The sequence below is a fragment of the Callithrix jacchus genome, chromosome 12, assembly GCF_049354715.1.
Source record: "Callithrix jacchus isolate 240 chromosome 12, calJac240_pri, whole genome shotgun sequence".
NCBI classification, from domain to species: Eukaryota; Metazoa; Chordata; class Mammalia; order Primates; family Cebidae; genus Callithrix; species Callithrix jacchus.
The window spans coordinates 90,963,026-90,980,464 of NC_133513.1; the positions used below are offsets into that span (position 1 = coordinate 90,963,026).

The 17,439-nt window shown below is 38.4% G+C and overlaps 1 protein-coding gene across 45 annotated transcripts in view; it reads left to right on the forward strand.

Moving 5' to 3' along the window:
- Positions 1-255: 255 nt before the first annotated feature.
- Positions 256-17,439, forward strand: part of R3HCC1L (R3H domain and coiled-coil containing 1 like) — a 100,089-nt gene continuing 82,905 nt past the window's right edge. For 5 of the 45 annotated variants that reach the window (XM_078344024.1, XM_078344044.1, XM_035268709.3 and 2 more), the window contains exons 1-2: positions 256-329; positions 8,378-8,497. The gene's annotated coding sequence lies outside the window, so the exon portion shown is untranslated. Of the gene's footprint in view, positions 633-1,060; positions 1,161-1,274; positions 1,436-8,373; positions 8,498-17,439 lie in introns of all 45 variants that reach the window. The other 40 variants (XM_078344031.1, XM_078344048.1, XM_009010110.6 and 37 more) reach the window with 17 other exon arrangements.

Genomic DNA, 17,439 nt, shown 5'->3' on the forward strand with positions numbered 1-17,439 from the left:
TTTTCAAGAAACTTGGCTGTGAACGGAGGAAGTAAGACGGTATGATTGAGTGGGATGTGAGGAGATTTGAGCACATATATAGCTGAGAGGAATGAGGGAGGGTTGAAGGGACAAGAGCGTAAACGCCCTTCGGAACTCGCCATTTTGCCAGCTTCTCCCCACGTGACCTGGACGCAGTAGGCGCAGGCCGAGCCTCGCGGAGACTACAACCCCCAGAAGGCCCCGCGGCATTGGGGGGCGGAGCCGAGTCCTGGCGCGAGCTCCAGCGGCGCGAGCGGAAGAGCTAGAGCTTCGTTGAGATGGCGGAAGCGGCCAGCGACTGTGCGCGGGTAACAGCTAGCTCCACATTCCCTCCTTCTGTACCCCAAGCTAGGACTTGTAATCCCCACTTCTTTCTTCACAGCCCGGGACAAGACTTCCGTTTCTTCGTTTGTTACTAATAGTTTTTTTCCTCACGTGACGCGCGGGGCCGCCCCCCAGCCTGGGGCGGAGGTTACTGGGAAGCTCCCGCCTTCCGACCCTTGCGGCCCCGCAGTTGCCGGGGATCTTTTGCCCTCAACAGGGCTCGTGCTCGCTTTAGGTGCTCGCCCCAAATGTTTCCGGCGGAGAGGACTTTTTCTGGGTTTTAACAGGTATTGAGCGGGGTCCCTGGCCACCCCCTCGGGGCTGCGGGGGCGTGGGCCGTAGAGGGTGCCCCCGAGACGATCCCGGGGCTGCTGGCAGTTTCCCGGCTTCGCTTCGAGCCTCTCCTGTGAGCCTCCTTCGCTGCCCGGGAGCCTCGGGCTACGGGCTGGGAGTGAGCAATCTAAAAAGGAGTATGTACTTCCTCCTTTTTCTTGGCCTTCGAAAAACCTCAAGTCCGACCTTTAAAGTTTGTCAGTGTAGTCGCCTCTCAGTTGTGTACGACGGAACACAGGATTTGCAGTTTGATGTCCCGGGAGAACTCGCAGTCTGCCACTTGGCTGGACCTGTGATCTTTTGTACAGTAGTTTGTTTACTGCAGCCTCGGTTTCCTTTTCTGAAAAGTGGGGATAATATTCTTTGCCCTGCTGCCTTCCAGGGTTGTTGAGGACTTCAGCAGAAGTGATATTCGTGCAAAAGCTTTGAACTCTAAAGCATGTTTCAGGTATAACCTTGACATCCTCCAGTCTCCAGGCTGGGTCAGTTGAGTTTTAAAATCACGTTCTTGTCTATACGAAGATCAAATTAGTTAATAAATAGGGGGAAAATGTCTTTGGAAACGAATCTGAACCATACAACTGTTTTTATACCAGGTTCCTAGTGAAGAGGCGACCTTAGGGCGTTGCCACCTGTGGAGTCAATTTAAAACTTCATCTGGATTTTAAGACCCACCGGAATTTAGACTCTTCTTCCTCAGACCACACAACTGTCTACCCCTCTTGCTGTGTTATAACTTTCCTTCAGCATCACACAGGTACCAGCATCTCAGAAAACAGTAAATGTTACTCAGATATGGTGGTGCTACAGCAAATACCTGTCCCCAGCAGGTCTTGTGTCTTGTGTCACAGTTAAAATTTAGACTATAAATAGCCAAATATTCCCTTCTGTTTCCTTTTTTGACGTTAAGCTTTGAGACTTTTAAGGAAGTTGCTTATTGTCTAATTTTTCCCCTTGTAGAAAGTGGTAATTCTGCAATTAGTTTTTTTTTGTGGGGGGGGTGGGTAGAATCAGGATTTCACTATGTTGCCCAGGCTGGTCTAACTCCTGGGCCCAAATGATCCTCCCACCTTGGCCTCCCAAAGTGTTGGTATTACAGGCGTGAGCCGCTGGGCCCATTGTGCCCAACTCTAATTAATTTTTAAAGGGGTATGAAAGTGTAGTAATTAGGTATTTTTAGCCCGTGTTTATTCTGAATTTATTGATTGAAGAAAACTTGAAAATGGTTCAAAAAACAAGACAGGATGATAGTAAAGTTCATTAGCTCATTGTATAAATTTAAGCAAATTTGAGTTCAAATCCTGGTTCTGTGGCTTACTACAGGTTGGAGTATCCTTATGTGAAATGCTTGGGCCCAGAGTGTTTAAAATTTCAGATTTTCGAATATTCGCATATATGTAGTTGAGATATCTTTGGGATGGGTCCCAAATCTAAACATGAAATGTATTCAAATTTCATATATACCTTATATACCATTATTAATAATTATTAAAAATATACCATTTCTAATAATTTAATAATTTGTGACCAGGCGAGGTACCTTATGCCTGTAATCCCGGCACTTTGGGAGGCTGAGTTAGGTGCATCTCGAGGTCAGCAGATCAAGACCATCCTGGCCAGTATGGTGAAACCCCGTCTCTACTAAAATACAAAAAAGTTAGCTGGGCTTGGTGGTGTGCGCACCTGTAGTCCCAGCTACTCAGGAGGCTGAGGCAGGGAATTGCTTGAACCTGGGAGGCAGAGGTTGCAGTGAGGTGAGAAGATCGCGCCACTGCACTCCAGTCTGGAGACAGAGCGGAGTCTCAAAAAAAAAAAAAAAAAGTTTTTGGAGCATTTTGGATTTCGGATTTTCAGATTAGGGATTCTCAACCTGTAGGTTTTGATTTTGGGCAAATTAGTTAACTTTCCCGAGCCTGTTTACTAATCTGTAAAATGGAGATAAATAGCATATGTCACAAAGTGAGTACAAAGAATAAGTGAGATGTGACCATAAATGGCTTAGTGGTGCTGGGTACAAATAAAGCTCTCATTTTTTTGTTGCTGTTGTTATTGATGATTATGATGATAGTGATGATGATCATTTTAGGCATTTTCCTGAAATTCCATTTATCCGTAAAATGGATAGTCATTCTTAATTCCAAAACTCTGAGAATTTCTGTAAATAGAAGTTCTCAGATTGCAGTTTGTTTTTTTAGCAATTGCATTTTGTATTGAAATTATATTTGATTTTTATTTTTTCAATTTTAGAGGTTCCTAAAATGCTGTTGTGCAAAATTATTGGGCTTTGCTGTGTTTTTGTTTTTCCAGAGATTCTAAATGTGGCTTTGTACATAGTTTGTTGAAATTGAACTGGTGCTTCATTTATAACCTGTAGTAAGAATGCACTTCTGTATATTGTAGCTTGTGGCAGAACAATTATCTATCTTTATGACTCAGATCTTGACTAGGATAGACTTTTGTGGAACAGTTTTGTCTTCCTGCCTTATTTTTATTTTTATTTTTTTTAAGCCAGACTATTTGACTTTAAAATTTCAGCCTATTGGATAGGGTTTGGGAGACTTGGTGACCTTCATTTTTTCTAGATGGCATTTCTTAGTGACTGATGCTGATGATGGCATTGGTATGTGTGTATCTGCAGGCAGTGAGAGTTGAGAAAGACCAAGGAGGAAGGTCGTATAGAGAAAAATGATTTGTTGGCCAAGGCAAAGTCTTGGAGTTTAGAATTGAAATATGCATTTTTTACTTCCTTCAAGTGCCATATTGACTACCAGATATCTGCAAATACCATATGTTTTCTAAGCAGATTTAGATGCTTAGAAAATGTTTCCTTTACTCTGTTTTTTTGTTGTGGTATCCCTGGGCTATGTTATACCGGCTTCTTTCTTACCTTTATTTATAAATCAGCAAGATAACTATTTTTTTCACACCAGACTTGTATGCAAAGCTATGACAATAGAAAGTCACTTCCATTAAAATGTACTTTGTGTGCTATAATGTGTTAATTTTTCCTTTATGTTTTAATCTTAAACACTTTGACTGGGTGTGGTAGCCCACTCCTGTAATTCCAGCACTTTGAGATCCATTTAGGTAGGCTCATTGGAGGCCAGGAGTTCGAGAGCCTGGGCAACAAAGCGAGACCTTCTCTGATTAAAAATAAAAAATCAATTAAACACTTTTGTTCCTTGACTGTTTTTTACTTAAAAGGAATTTTTGGAAGGTATACTAATTCTCAGCTACAGTATGCGAGTATGTGTAGTGGATGCTCAGTAATGAGCGTGCTGAATAGTTCTGAATAGGAACATTTTGTTGGTTGTCCTAGGTCACTGAGGTGCAACTCTGGAGAGGCCATATATCATTGTGGCAATAACCTATGCTTTGGAGTCAAGAAAGACCAAGGTCTGAATCCAGGCTCACTAGATGTAACTTTGGTACATATGATCATTCTGAATTCAGTTTCTCATCATCTGAAAGACAGATTAGACTAATCCTGCATGGTTGAAAAGATGAAAAATTTTTTGAATGAGGCACATACTAGCCAGGTTTAGTATAATATTAAAGATCGGGGTGTTATTACTATTGTAATTTTTTTTTTTTTTTTTTGAGATGGAGCCTCGCTCTGTTGCCCAGGATGGACTGTAGTGGCGTTGTCTTGGCTCACTGCAACCTCCACCTTCCAGGTTCAATGGATTCTTTTGCCTCAGCCTCTTGAGTAGCTGGGACTACAGGCACGTGCCACCACGCCCAGCTAATTTTTTGTGTTTTTAGTAAAGATGGAGTTTCACCATGTTAGCCAGGATGGTCTTGATCTCCTGACCTCAGGTGATCAGCCCACCTTGGCCTCCCAAAGTGCTGGAATTACAGATGTGAGCCACCGCACCCAGCCTATTTTTAATTTTAAATTTTTATTATTTTATTTTTCAGAAACGTTTGGATTTTGTTGATACAGCTATATTCATTCCCCTAATGCTTCAATGATCAGTGTGTTTCTTAGCCAAGGTTAAGGTTGTTGACTGTGTCCATGGAACCCTGAAACACACAGAAAGCTAATTGGCCAACATGGAGTTTGAGTCTGTGACCTCGTCCTCATTAGCTCCACAAGCTAACTATTCACAAATAGCTAACTATTCTCACCAGAATGAATGAAAAGACTGGTATATTTTTTATTTTGTTCTCATGCAACTCATTAGACATAAGTAAATGAACTAGTACCAGAAGTAAAAGTATAGATTTTTCATTAGCTTATGTAAATAATGATTAGCCCTCACGCTATGTATAAAACCGGCGACCTGTAGGATAATCTTTGACAACCCCACTAACCTAAGCTATAATTCAGACATTTCTTTTAGTTGTTGAATTACATTTGTTGTAGACTTCTCACCTACAGGAGAAGTGAGAAGAAACGGAGCTAGGCTATTATGTCTTGAAAGAGTACTTTCCGTGTGTTCTGTTACCCACTAGGAAATGTGCTATTTGCTAGTGCAGACAACATTTAGAGTTGTCCAGTAATGAGGCCAGCAGGATGGATGAAGCTTGGGAAACTCCTAAGAGCTTATTGAATTACAGAGAAATTTCAGTTGTCAAAGCTTTAGATAGAAGTAAAGTTATAGGGTGTTACTCAGCAGTAGTAAGCCTACATTTGGAGAGAATTTTCTCCTCTCAATAAAACATGGACCAGTTGCTTTGAGTTTGTGGTGTCCATTTTTCACCGTCTCATGCTAGCCTTCTCTATAGTTTTTCATTCTTCAAATTCACCCTACAGTTTTATTAATATTTGTTGTTCCTCTTGTATCTTTTTTTTTTTTAAATGCCAGATATGGCTGGGTTGGGACTAGGGATAAAAACAGAAGCAGAGAAGCACTGTTTGGAAAATAGATTCTAGTATCTAGTATTGTGAGGTTTCCGAATAACACAGGTCAAACTGAATATGATAATATGAATTTTGGGGATAGACAAATGGCTGACAGTTCATGACCATTTAACCTGTGCAGGTAATATGGGCAAAAGGTGTATAGCACTCCTTAATGTTACATTTGCCTCTTAGAAAAGAATCTGAATGTATACAGGGTTAACGCTGGCTTGCAGTTGTGCTGTTTCAAGTTCTTTGCCATGGATTGCCAGAAGAGTCTTAAAGAAGAGAAGCACTTGGATTTATATCCTGACTTCTCGAATTTTATCCAGTAGTCCTGCTTCTGTTTTCTTATCTTTAAAATAGGGTTAATAACCAACTCTGCTTGTTTATAAATATTAAAAGGAAAAGTAAACAAGGATGTCTTGAAAATGAGGTGGATACGTGCGGGAGAGAACGAAAGGCAGAATCCAAGAGAAGAGCTCAGAGACACCTACACACGTCGTCATAGGGACACATGCAATAGGCAGAGAGAGAAGGTCAGGCAGAGACAGAGAAGTAAAAAACACTGAGAGGATACTCACCTGGGCAGAGTTAGAAAGCAGGAGAATCAGAGATGTAGAGTTAGGAATGAGGGACAGACATACAGGGAAGGAGCCAGAAAGAGTGAATGGGGCAGGGCTGGCAGGAGAGGGACAACTAGGAGGTCATGACCCAGATGAAGAGCTTATTGAGTTAGTTTTTGCCTGTTATTTGAGAAGGACTGTATATATTTATAGTTGGCTAGGAAAGGGAAAAGAAGCAGATATTAATAGTAAATCAAGTAATGTATTTATGAAATTTTTATTACACTAACATTTTTTTCCTTAAATACTAAATTTATTTTGCATATTCAACATGCAAATATCAAGCCAATTTACTTATTACAGACTGGTTAACTACTTACTTCACCTCTTAGTGTCATTTAAACACATTTAAAAAATTTAAATAAGAGTAATAATATTTTTTCTCAAAAAATTCTAATACATAGTTTACTATATTAGATTAGAAAACATGGCAAATACAGGAAATTTAAAAGTATAACAGAAAACACTCATAAACTCACAATCTAAACATAACATATAATGAGGCCCACATTTTTCATGTTTTTTCCCCCAGTCCTTTTTCTAGGCATTTCCTCTACTATCCTAAAGGAATCAAAAGCTGTTTATGTGTCCAAAATGAAACTATAACTCTTTGTGGCAGAGTTAACTTTATAATCCTATTTTGGCACTTAGGTACTTTCATAAACTATTTGTGTTCCCATTTTATTTCTTCTCTCCCTAGATTGTAAACTTTTAACTCTAGACCATATGTTATTCACCTTTGTGTCTTACGAATCTAGCAAGGTGTCTTATATATCATAGGTATTCAGTGTATATTTGAGATGAATTGTTAAGTCTCCTAAGTAGACACTGCCTTATTTAAACAGGTCTGCCAAATTGCACATTGGATTGAACCTTCCTTAAAGTTGAAAAAAACTTGATTTTAAGGGTGAGGGGTGTGTGTGTGTGTGTGTGTGTGTGTGTGTGTGTGTAATGTGAAGCTACTGAACTGGGAAAGGCACCTTTTCTCTGGTTACCTTTTGTTTGTAGCAATCCACTCCAAAACGTAGTGGTTTAAGACAGCCATTTTATTGTGCAATGGATGTGTTTGAATTCAGACAGTACAGTTTCTGCACAGATGGCTTGCTTAAGCCTTAGCTGGGAAGATTTGAAAGCTGGTGGTGACTTGAAGGCTGGTAATTCGAATCTGGAGGCTTCCTCATTCACATGGCTAGTGATTGATACTGGTTGTCTCTCAGAACACCTACCTACCCACATAGGCTAATTTGAGCTTCTTTGCAGCATGGTGGTGGCTGTTTTCTAGGAGTGAGCATCTAGACAGAACCAGGTGGAAACTGCATTGCTTTTTGTGACCAATTATGAATACGTTTAATTACAAAATATTTTGCCCAGACCCTGGTTGGAATATTTTGTGACATATGGAACGTGTGCCGTATTAACCTTTTCTAAATCTGAAAATTTCTGATTTTTGAATCTTGTCTGGTCCCACAAATTTTGGGTTAGGGATTTTGGACTGGAATTAAAAACCTGGTGTTAGGAAACGATGAGTTTGTTAGCCTATTTTGGTAGTTCTAAACTTTTTTATCATGTGAATCTTCCCAGAACTTTTGTGCTTCCATTTCACATTTTCATTTCAAAAGATCCGGAAGGAAAAGAAATAGTCTTGATTTGTTTATCTGATCAGTACTTCTCTCTTACCATCCCACATAACTCTTTCAAACTTGTGACCATCTCTCAGTATGTTCAGAATTTTTAGTGGCTTTTTATACCTCTTGGTTCTTCATGTGAGAACCAGTGATTTAAATTAAGTACTGGAGTTGACAAGCCCCAGGAGCCATGTCGTTCTTGTTTTTTGCCTCCAGTGTTGTCACTGTGACTGCTGTTCTTTCCCTTTTTGCCATAGTATTTCTTTTTTTACTGTGTTTCTTGTTTGCTTCCTTAAGTATCCTGAAACTTTTCTTTGCTTCTAACATGTTATTGAGGGACAGTGCTTCAAAAACTAGGCCAAGATCTTGGCTGCCAGTTTACTAACTTGCAGTGTGCCCTCTCAGTGGAGAGAAAACATTAAGTTCAGGGTTGAGGAATTTATCTTTGACTTCATAATGTCATGTAGTTTTAACTTTGTAAATTATTACTTTACCATAAATTCAATATATGACTGTACATTACAAAATATTCCAAACAGGGTCTAGGGCAGTACTTTGTTTTTTTGAGTGTTTTTTCTTTTTCTTTTTTTTTTCCAAGACAGGGTCTCGTTCAGTCACTCAGGCTGGAGTGCAGTGGTGTGATTTCGGCTCTCACTACCACCTCCACCTCCTGGGTTCAAGCGATTCTGCTGCCTCAGCCTCCCAAGTAACTGGGACTACAGGTGCGTGCTACCATTTGTATTTTTAGTAGAGACAGGGTTTTACCATATTAGTTAGGATGGTCTCGATCTCCTGACCTCATGATCTGCCCACCTTGGCCTCCCACAGGGCTGGGATTAGATGTGAGCCACCGTGCCCGGCCTAGGGCAGTACTTTGTAATGTAATTAAACACAGGAATAGTTTATATGTATTCATTATAGAGGATTTGGAAAATACAAGCATATATTCACCACCTGGAAGTAACTGTTAACCTTGGGGTGTATAACCTGCCATTCTTTTTTCTGATTGTCTATTATAGTAGCGCACACACATTTAGATTGGAATCTCTTGCTGTTATATATAAACTTTGTATCCTGCTTTAAAAATATATGATGGGTTGGGGCAGTGGCTCAGTAATCCCAGCACTTTGGGGGTGCCAAAGTGAGAAGATTGCTTGAACTCAGGAGTTTGAGACTAGCCAGGGTGACATAGTGAAACCCATCTCTACAAAAAAATGTGGAATGTCGCATGAATTATATTACTGGGCAGTAATCTTTTTTATTTTATTTATTTATTTATTTTCCAAGATGGAATCTTGCTCTGTCGCCCAGAGCTGGAGTGCAGTAGCACGATCTCAGCTCATTGCAACCTCTGCCTCCCAGGTTCAAGCTATTCTCCTGCCTCAGCCTACTGAGTAGCAGGGATTGCAGGCACATGCCACCACACCAGCTAATTTTTGTATTTTTAGAAGAGATGGGTTTCACCATGTTGGCCAGGCTGGTCTCGAACTCTTGACCTTGTGATCCGCTCGCCTCAGACTCAAAGTGCTGGGATTACAAGCTTGAGACACAGTGCCCAGCCTGGGTAGTAATCTTTAGATTTGTCTTTGTTTTGGATGGTAACCTAGGAAATTGGGGTTCAAATTCTGGCTTTGTCCTTGCCAAACTGAAAACAAGGGGAAGTTATAGGATACCTCTGGGCTTCCAAGTTTCAGCTATCATACTTCCTAAGTATTTGACACAACAACCTTATGAAAGTTAACCCTCTGCTTAGAACATTATTCATATGCAAAAGAAGTCCTAGTCTGGTCTGTCTTTGAGATTCTTCCAGTTCTACTACTGAATGATCTCTAAGTTGAGAAATGCAAAATATAGCAGTATTTATATGAGGTTATTTAGGCTTATGGAAGGGAAGGATCTTGAAGGAAATGAAAGAGTGACAAATTGACTGGAGGGGACAGAAGAAAACTCTAGAGGGAATGGTGTGAAATTGGGAGCAAGGATGATTATAGTATGTGGACTGAGTGAGACAAACAAGTGATCTTACCAGTATTACACAAATAGAAGTATGAAATTTACTGATAGGTAGTAAGGAGATAGGATTTGTTAAGTTTATATGTGTGTGGGGGTAGTGAAGAAGGATTAAGGGACAATATCGAAAAACTTAGATTTGATCCAGTAGGTGGCAAGACGTCTGTTAAGAATCATATAGTGAAAACAGTGTTTGACTAAGGCTGCATTGGCAACTTTGTATGTTTGGTAACCTCAAGTAGAGGAAGTTGCTGAAGAGTACAGTATTTCAATTATACGGTGGAATAATGTGGAAATAGATGTGGGAATAATGTAAAAATAGAAAACATGATACCTCTTGTGGAAGAAGAACAATAAGATGGGGTTAGAACTGGGAGTCAGAGTATCTCAAAATTTTGAGCCTGATGTATCATGTGTATTGTGTCATTGATAGTGGCACTGGGAAAGGATCTCAGATAGATCTTGGAGAAAGATATTGAGTTCAATTTCTAATATATTCAGTTTAGATATTAGGTTATTTACGTGGTAGTTTAAAAAGTCTGGTGCTTTAAAAATTTATGACTCTAAATGAATGCTGCCCCTTTTAAAGTAATGTTTTTGAGGACATGCATTTATTCTAGCAAATAAATATTCTTTGGAATTTGACCTTTGAAACTGCTTTTAGAACCTGTAGAGCCACATAGGAAAACCATTCTCATGACTTGATGGTCACATCCCTTGTCCCCAAAAGAATATGATCTCACCTGGTCGCCCATCTATTTACCATACATGTTGCTATGTAATAATTGGCAGTTCCTAAAAATTAATCTGCAGAAACAAAATTTATTACCATGGAGGATATTTTAATGATTATTGTGATTGTTGGGGACACTAAAAAGTCTTAAGCTGTGATAGCATCTTTTTTTTGGTTTCAGCTTTGTTGACAAACCGTTCACATACTGTACAATTCACCCATTTTTTGGTGGAGGGGTACATGTGATAATAAATTTATATAATTTGTAAAGATCAAATAAGAGTAAATAGGGATATCCATCTCCTTACACAGTTGTCTTTTCTTTTGTTAAAAACATCTGAAATATGTAACAGATTATTGTAAACTTTAGTCATCCTACTGATCTATGAAACACTAGGTCGTATTTCTTCTATCAAATTGTATATTTGTACCCATTAATCAACCTCTTTATATCTTCCCCATCCCTACCCCTTCTTGGCTTTTGGTACGCACCAGTCTACATTCTATTTTCAAGATCCACTTTTCAGATCCCACATATAAGTGAGAATATGTGATATTTTTCTTTTGGAGCTTGGCTTATTTTATTTAACATGATGACCTATAGTTCCATTTATGCTGCTCCAAATGACGAGATAGCATTCTTTGAAAATTTTTTTTGTTCTTCATATATTTATACATTGATGGACACTTAGGTTATTCCATATTTTGGATATGTGAATAGTGCTGCAAAAAAAAAACATAGAAGTGCAGATGTCTCTTTAATATATTGATTTCTTTTCTTTTGGATGTATATCCAGTAGTAGAATTGCTGGATCACATGATGATTCTATTTTCCATTTTTTGAGGAAACTCCATACCATTCCCCATAGTTGCTATATTAATTTACATTCCCTCCAACAGTGTAGAAGAGTTCCCCTTTCTCCATATTCTCACCAGCATCTGCCTTTTTTTATAAAAGCCATTGTAACTGGCATGAGATTATATCTCATTGTTAATTTGATTTGTATTTCTCTGATGAATAGTGATGTTGAACTTTTTTTCATATACCTGTTGGTATATGTTGATATATGTTGTTTTGAGAAACATCTCTTCAGATCTTCTGCCCATTTAAAAATCTTATTTGTTCTTTTGCTCTTGAGTTGTTTGAACTCGTTATATATTCTTGTTATTAATCCTTTGCCAGATGGATAGTTTGCAAATATTTTCCCCATCCTATGGGTTATCTCTTTACTTTGATTGTTTCCTTTGCTGTGCAGGAACTTTTTAGCTTGATGTAATCCCATTTATCTATTTTGCCGTGGTTGCTTGTGCGTTTAAGTTCTTACACAAAAAATCTTTGCCTAGATCAGTCCTGGAGCAATTCCCTAATGTTTTCTTCTAATAGTTTGATAGTTTCAGGCCTTACATATTTAGGTCTTTAATCCATTTTGATTTGATTTTTGTATATAGTGAAACATAGGTTTTAGCTTCATTATTCTCCATATTATTATCCAGTTTTTCCAGTACCATTGGTTGAAGAGACTGTTCTTTCCCCATTTTATGTTCTTCGTGCCTTTGTCAAAAATAAATTGGCTGTAAATGTGTGGACTTATATTTGGGGTCTCTATTTTGTCCCATTGGTCTATGTGTCTGTTTTAATGCCAGTAAGAGGCAGAGTTTTGTAGTATAATTTGAAGTCAGATAGTGCAGTACCTCCAGCTTTCTTCTTTTTACTCAGGATTGCTTTGTCCATTCAGGTTCTTTTGTAGTATAATTTGAAGTCAGATAGTGCAATACTTCCAGCTTTCTTCTTTTTGCTCAGGATTGCTCTGGCTATTCAGGTTCTCTCGTGATTCTATATAGTTTTTGTGATTGTTTTTCTGTGTCTGTGAAGAATGTCATTGTTATTTTGATAGAGATTGCATTGAATCTGTAAATTGCTTTGGTGGTATTGTCTTTTTAACTGTGTTACTTCCTCTAATTCATGAGCATGGAGTGTATCTTTCCATTTTTTGGTATCAACTTCAGTTTCTTTCATCAGTGTTTTATAGTGTTCCTTGTATAGCTCTTTTACTTTGGTTAAATTAATTCTTTGTAGCTATTATAAATGGGACTGCTTTCTTGCATTCTCTTTCAGATTGTTAGCTATTGGCATATATAAATCTACTGATTTTTGTTGTTGATTTTTGTGTCCTACAACTTTACTGAATTATCAGTTCTAAGAATTTTTTGGTGGAATCCTTAGGTTTCTCTCTGTATAAATCATTTGGTCTGCAAAGAGGGACAATTTGACTTCTTCCTTTCCAATTTGGTGCCCTTTATTTCTTTCTCTTGTCTTGTTGCTCTGGCCATAACTTCCATGATTATGTTGAGTAAAGTGGTACATGTGGGCATCCTTGTCTTGTTCCAGATTTTAGAGGAAAGGCTTTCAAATTTTCCCTGTTCAGTGTGATGTTAGCTGTGGGTTTGTCATATATAGCCTTTATTATTTTGTATATTCCTTCTGTACCCAGTGTACTGAGGATTTTTACCAGAAAGGGATATTAGATCTTATTGAATACTTTTTCAGCATCTATTAAAGTGATTGTATGGTTTTTTGTTCTTGGTTCTGTTAATGTGATGTATCATGTTTATTGATTTATGCTGATGAACCATCTTTGCATCCCTGGGATGACTCCCACTTGATCATGGGAAATGATCTTTTTAATGTGTTGTTGAATTTGGTCTGCTAGTATTTTTGCATCTATGTTCGTTAGTGATACTGGCCCATAGTTTTCTTTTTTTATTGTCTCCTTGACTGGTTTTGTTATCAGGGTAATGCTGGCTTTGTAGAATGAGTTGGAAAGTATTCCCTCTCCTTCACTTTTTTGGAAGAATATGAGCAGAATTGATATTCTTTGAATGTCTGGTAGAATTCACCAGTGAAGCCATCAGGTTCTGGGCTTTTCTTTAATAGGAGACTTTTTACTATGGCTTCAATTAGGCTATTCTTTATTGGTTTGTTGAGGTTTTCCATTTCTTCGTGGTTCAATCTTGGTAGGTTGTATATGTCTAGGAATTTTATCAGTTTCTTCCAGAGTTTCCAATTTGTTGCCATATAGATGTTAATAATTGTCTTTAATGATTCTTTGTGTTTATGGTCTCACTTGTTTTGTCACCTTTTTCATTTCTGATTTTATTTATTTGGGTCTTCTCTTTTTTCTTAGTTTAGCTGAAGTTTTGTTGATTTTGTTTCTTTTTTTAAAAAACCAACTTTTCATTTCATTGGTTTTCTATAGTCTAAATTCTATTTAGTTCTTTCCTTCTACTACTTTTGGGTTAGATTTGTTCTTTTCTAGTTCCTTGAGGCACATTGTTAGATTGTTTGAAGTCTTTCTGCTTTTTTGATGTAGGCATTTATTGCTATAATGTCCCTCTCACTGCTGCTTTTGTTCTATTTTATAGATTGTAGTGTTATATTTCCATTTTTAGTTGTTCCAAGAAATTTTAAAATTTCCTTAATTTCTTCATTGATCATTCAGGTGTTGCTTAATTTCCATATGTTTGTGTGTTTTCTGAAATTCCTCTTGTTATTGATTTTTAATTTTACTCCATTGTAGTCAAAAAGATACTTTACATGATTTCTGCTTTTTTGAATTTGTTCAGACTTGTTTTGCTGCCTAAGATATGGGCTATTCTGGAGAATGTTCCATGTTTAGATGAAAAGCATGTGTATTCTGTGGCACGTGGGTGGGATATTCTAGAAATGTAAGTTAGGCCGATATGTTCTAGTGTGTAGTTTAGCTCTGATGTTTCTTAAGTTCTAGAGACTTAAATGTGATAGAAGTTCATGTCTGTAGAGTTAGGAATTACAGAAATAGTAGTTTAGAATGTTTGTTGATTTTTTTTTTTTTTTTTGGTCTGGATGATCTGTCCTTTACTGAGAGTGAAATGTTGAAGTCCCGTACTGTTAATGTATTGCAGTCTATCTCTCCCTTTAGATCTATTAACATTTGCCTTTTATGCCTGGCAGCACTGGTCTTTTTTCTTCTCTAATTGTGCATTTTCAGCTAGCCTCTTGAGTTCACTGATTCTTTCCTTTCTGTGATCCTTTCTGCTGTTGAGAGCCTCTGATGACTTTTTCAGCTGAACAAATGTATTTCTGAGTTCCAAGATTTGATTTCTTGTATTATTTCAATCTCTCTGTTAAATTTCTCCAATTTCTGAATTGGTTTTCTATGTTGTCTTGGTGATCACTGGGTTTCCTTAAAATGGCTAGTTTGTATTCTTGCTTAGAGGGTTCCCAAATTGCTGTCTTGCTAGGGTCAATTACTGGTTCCTCACTTTGCTTTTTTGTGAGGCCTTGGTTCCCTGTTTGCTGTTGTTTCTTGTGGATGTTCATCTGTATCTTTGCATTGAAGAATAGTTATTTATTCCAGTGTTTTCTTTCTGCCTGGTTTTTGGTTTTTTGTTTTTCAAGCTCCCATGCTTGGATCTACTTGTTTGGGGTTTTAGTATGTGTTTGCTTAGTGATTCTCTGTAATATACCTCTCTTGGTTTTCTTTTTTCTTTTTCCTATTTTTTTTCCTCCTAGGTTACTGCCTCCTTTTTTGGCACCAGCTGGCATATTAAGACTGCGTTTACCTCAGTTCTAGTAACTAGTCAGCATGCTGCCCCTTCTACCTGGGTGAGGGGGTCGGGGGAGCATCCCACAGGGGATATTCCAGTAGTGTGAGAAGGCTGGCTGTGGGTTCATGCCCAGGTGACTTATGGAATGAACCTCCTACAGGGTGGTGCTGCTGAACAGGTGCTTTGATTTGGTGTCTCCTCTGGCTTAATTACAGAGCAGAGTTTCTAGGGCTGGGGATAGTAGTCCCCCCTCCCCTCTTTTTCTCTGGCTGTCCTTAGGGATACTTCCTCTTCTACACACTCTCAAAACTTCCTGTAATTTGAGGCAGGGACAGGTCTTCTGCCAGAGATGCTAAGATGTTAGGAAGCTGGTTGTCCATCTTATTCTCACTTTTTCCAGTGTAGTGATTGTGAGCTGGGGGGAGGGGGGATTTTCTGCATTCTTGTTGCTGAGCATGTTGAGGCAAGGGGCATCACATTATGGAATTTCAGTTTTCCTTGTTTGCTCCGGTTTTTTCACTTTTCATGGCCCTGAAACTGTCTCCTCCTCATATTTGAATTCTGGGATATTGCTGGTGATAATCTCAGCACTTTGTATTTGTTTTTGGTTTTCTCTGGGGTGGTTGGGTGAATCCAGCTTGCTTCTACGCTGCCATTTTGGAACTGGAAGAATATGTGATAGACACATTTATACATGTATCTGCATACACCTTTGGAAGAAGGTGTAGCGTGCACTGGTTAAGAGGATGGGTTCTTGGGACCTACGTTTGAATGATCTCTTTAGTACATGAAGTGTGTGTCTTGAACTGTTTATTTAATTTGTCTGGGTCTCATTTCCTCATTTGTAAAATGTAGATGGTGATAATACTCTATTTTGTAGGATTGTTGTGAGGATTGAGTCTTAGAACAATGGCTGGCAAATACTAAGAGCTCAGTAATTATTAGCTATTTATTACCACCACCACAACTACTATTTCTGTTTCTACACCACTTTGTCTATATAGCTATTATGTTTGTTTTAAAGTAAGTTATGTTCCTATACAGATATGTCTCATGCTAGTGGAATGATAGACAGATGAATATAAAATTGGAGCTCAATACAGGAGATGTAGAGATGTGTTTTTAAAAAATGTTTGGCCTGAACCATAAAGAGGAGAAGACTAAGGATGAAAAATTAGGGAATACGCATAGTAATGGAGTAGGAGGCAGCAAAGGAACCAGCAAAAGAGTAGAGAGAGAGATTGTTTAGAGAAAGAAGGAAAACAAGGCACATATATTAGTGTAGAGGTTATATGAATTTGGATGAGATTTAGTTGCAGCCGAGTTCCAGAGACTTAAATGTGATAGAAGTTCATGTCGTAGAGTTAGGAATTCCAGAAGTAGGCAGTTTATGACTTATGTGGTTTGCCATGGCATCATTTTTCCCCACTGTGCTTGGATTCTATTATTTTCCAAAGGCACTTTAGAGTCTAAGACAGCTACTAGCTTTAGCTGTTTCATGTACAGCCAATCATCAGAAGGAGAAAGAAAAGAACACATCTTACTTCCTTTAAGGATACTTCCTGGAAGTTATATGTTACAGGTTTATTATCCCTCATCTAATATCCTTAAATCCAGAGAAGGGTTTCAGATTTTTTTCACATTTTGGAATATTTGCATTACTCTGTGGATATCATGCAGGCCAGGCCATCTTGATACTTTCAACCATATCGTCATACCACAGAACAGAGAATAAGCAGAAAGAAAGAAAGAAAGAAAGAAAGAAAGAACGAACATAGGGAGTAATAGTAATGCAGTACATCTTGACCCCATGTGAGGCATTGTGGGAAGTCTACTGTTGGCATATCCAGCGTATACACGTGTTATTTTATTACTCTTTGTGGGTATGCTTGTGTGGAGGAATCTGGTGTGTGCAGATACATATTGCAGCTGATGGGGGCTGGGGGGGTCTTTCTTTCCTTGGGGACACTGAATAAACTGTGTTGAGTGCCTGCATTGTGACTGCAAACTGTCACATGAGATCAGGTGTGGAATTTTTCACTTGTGGCATCCTGTTGACACTCAAAACGTTTTAGATTTTGTAGCATTATAGATTTTGGATTAGGGAGTTTCATGTATACCACTTTTGCTCATATTCCGTAGGTCAAACTTAGTCACATAGCCACACCTTGCTGCTGGAGAGGTTGGGAAATGCAGACTTTGTTTTGAATGGTTAGTGCCTGGCCATTCAAATAAATAGCAGGAACAGTGCGAATAATCCCAGTGTAGCTAGATGAAGAATACAGGGTAGATAACAGTTAATTGTCTTTAGGGCAGTTTAATTCATTATTGATT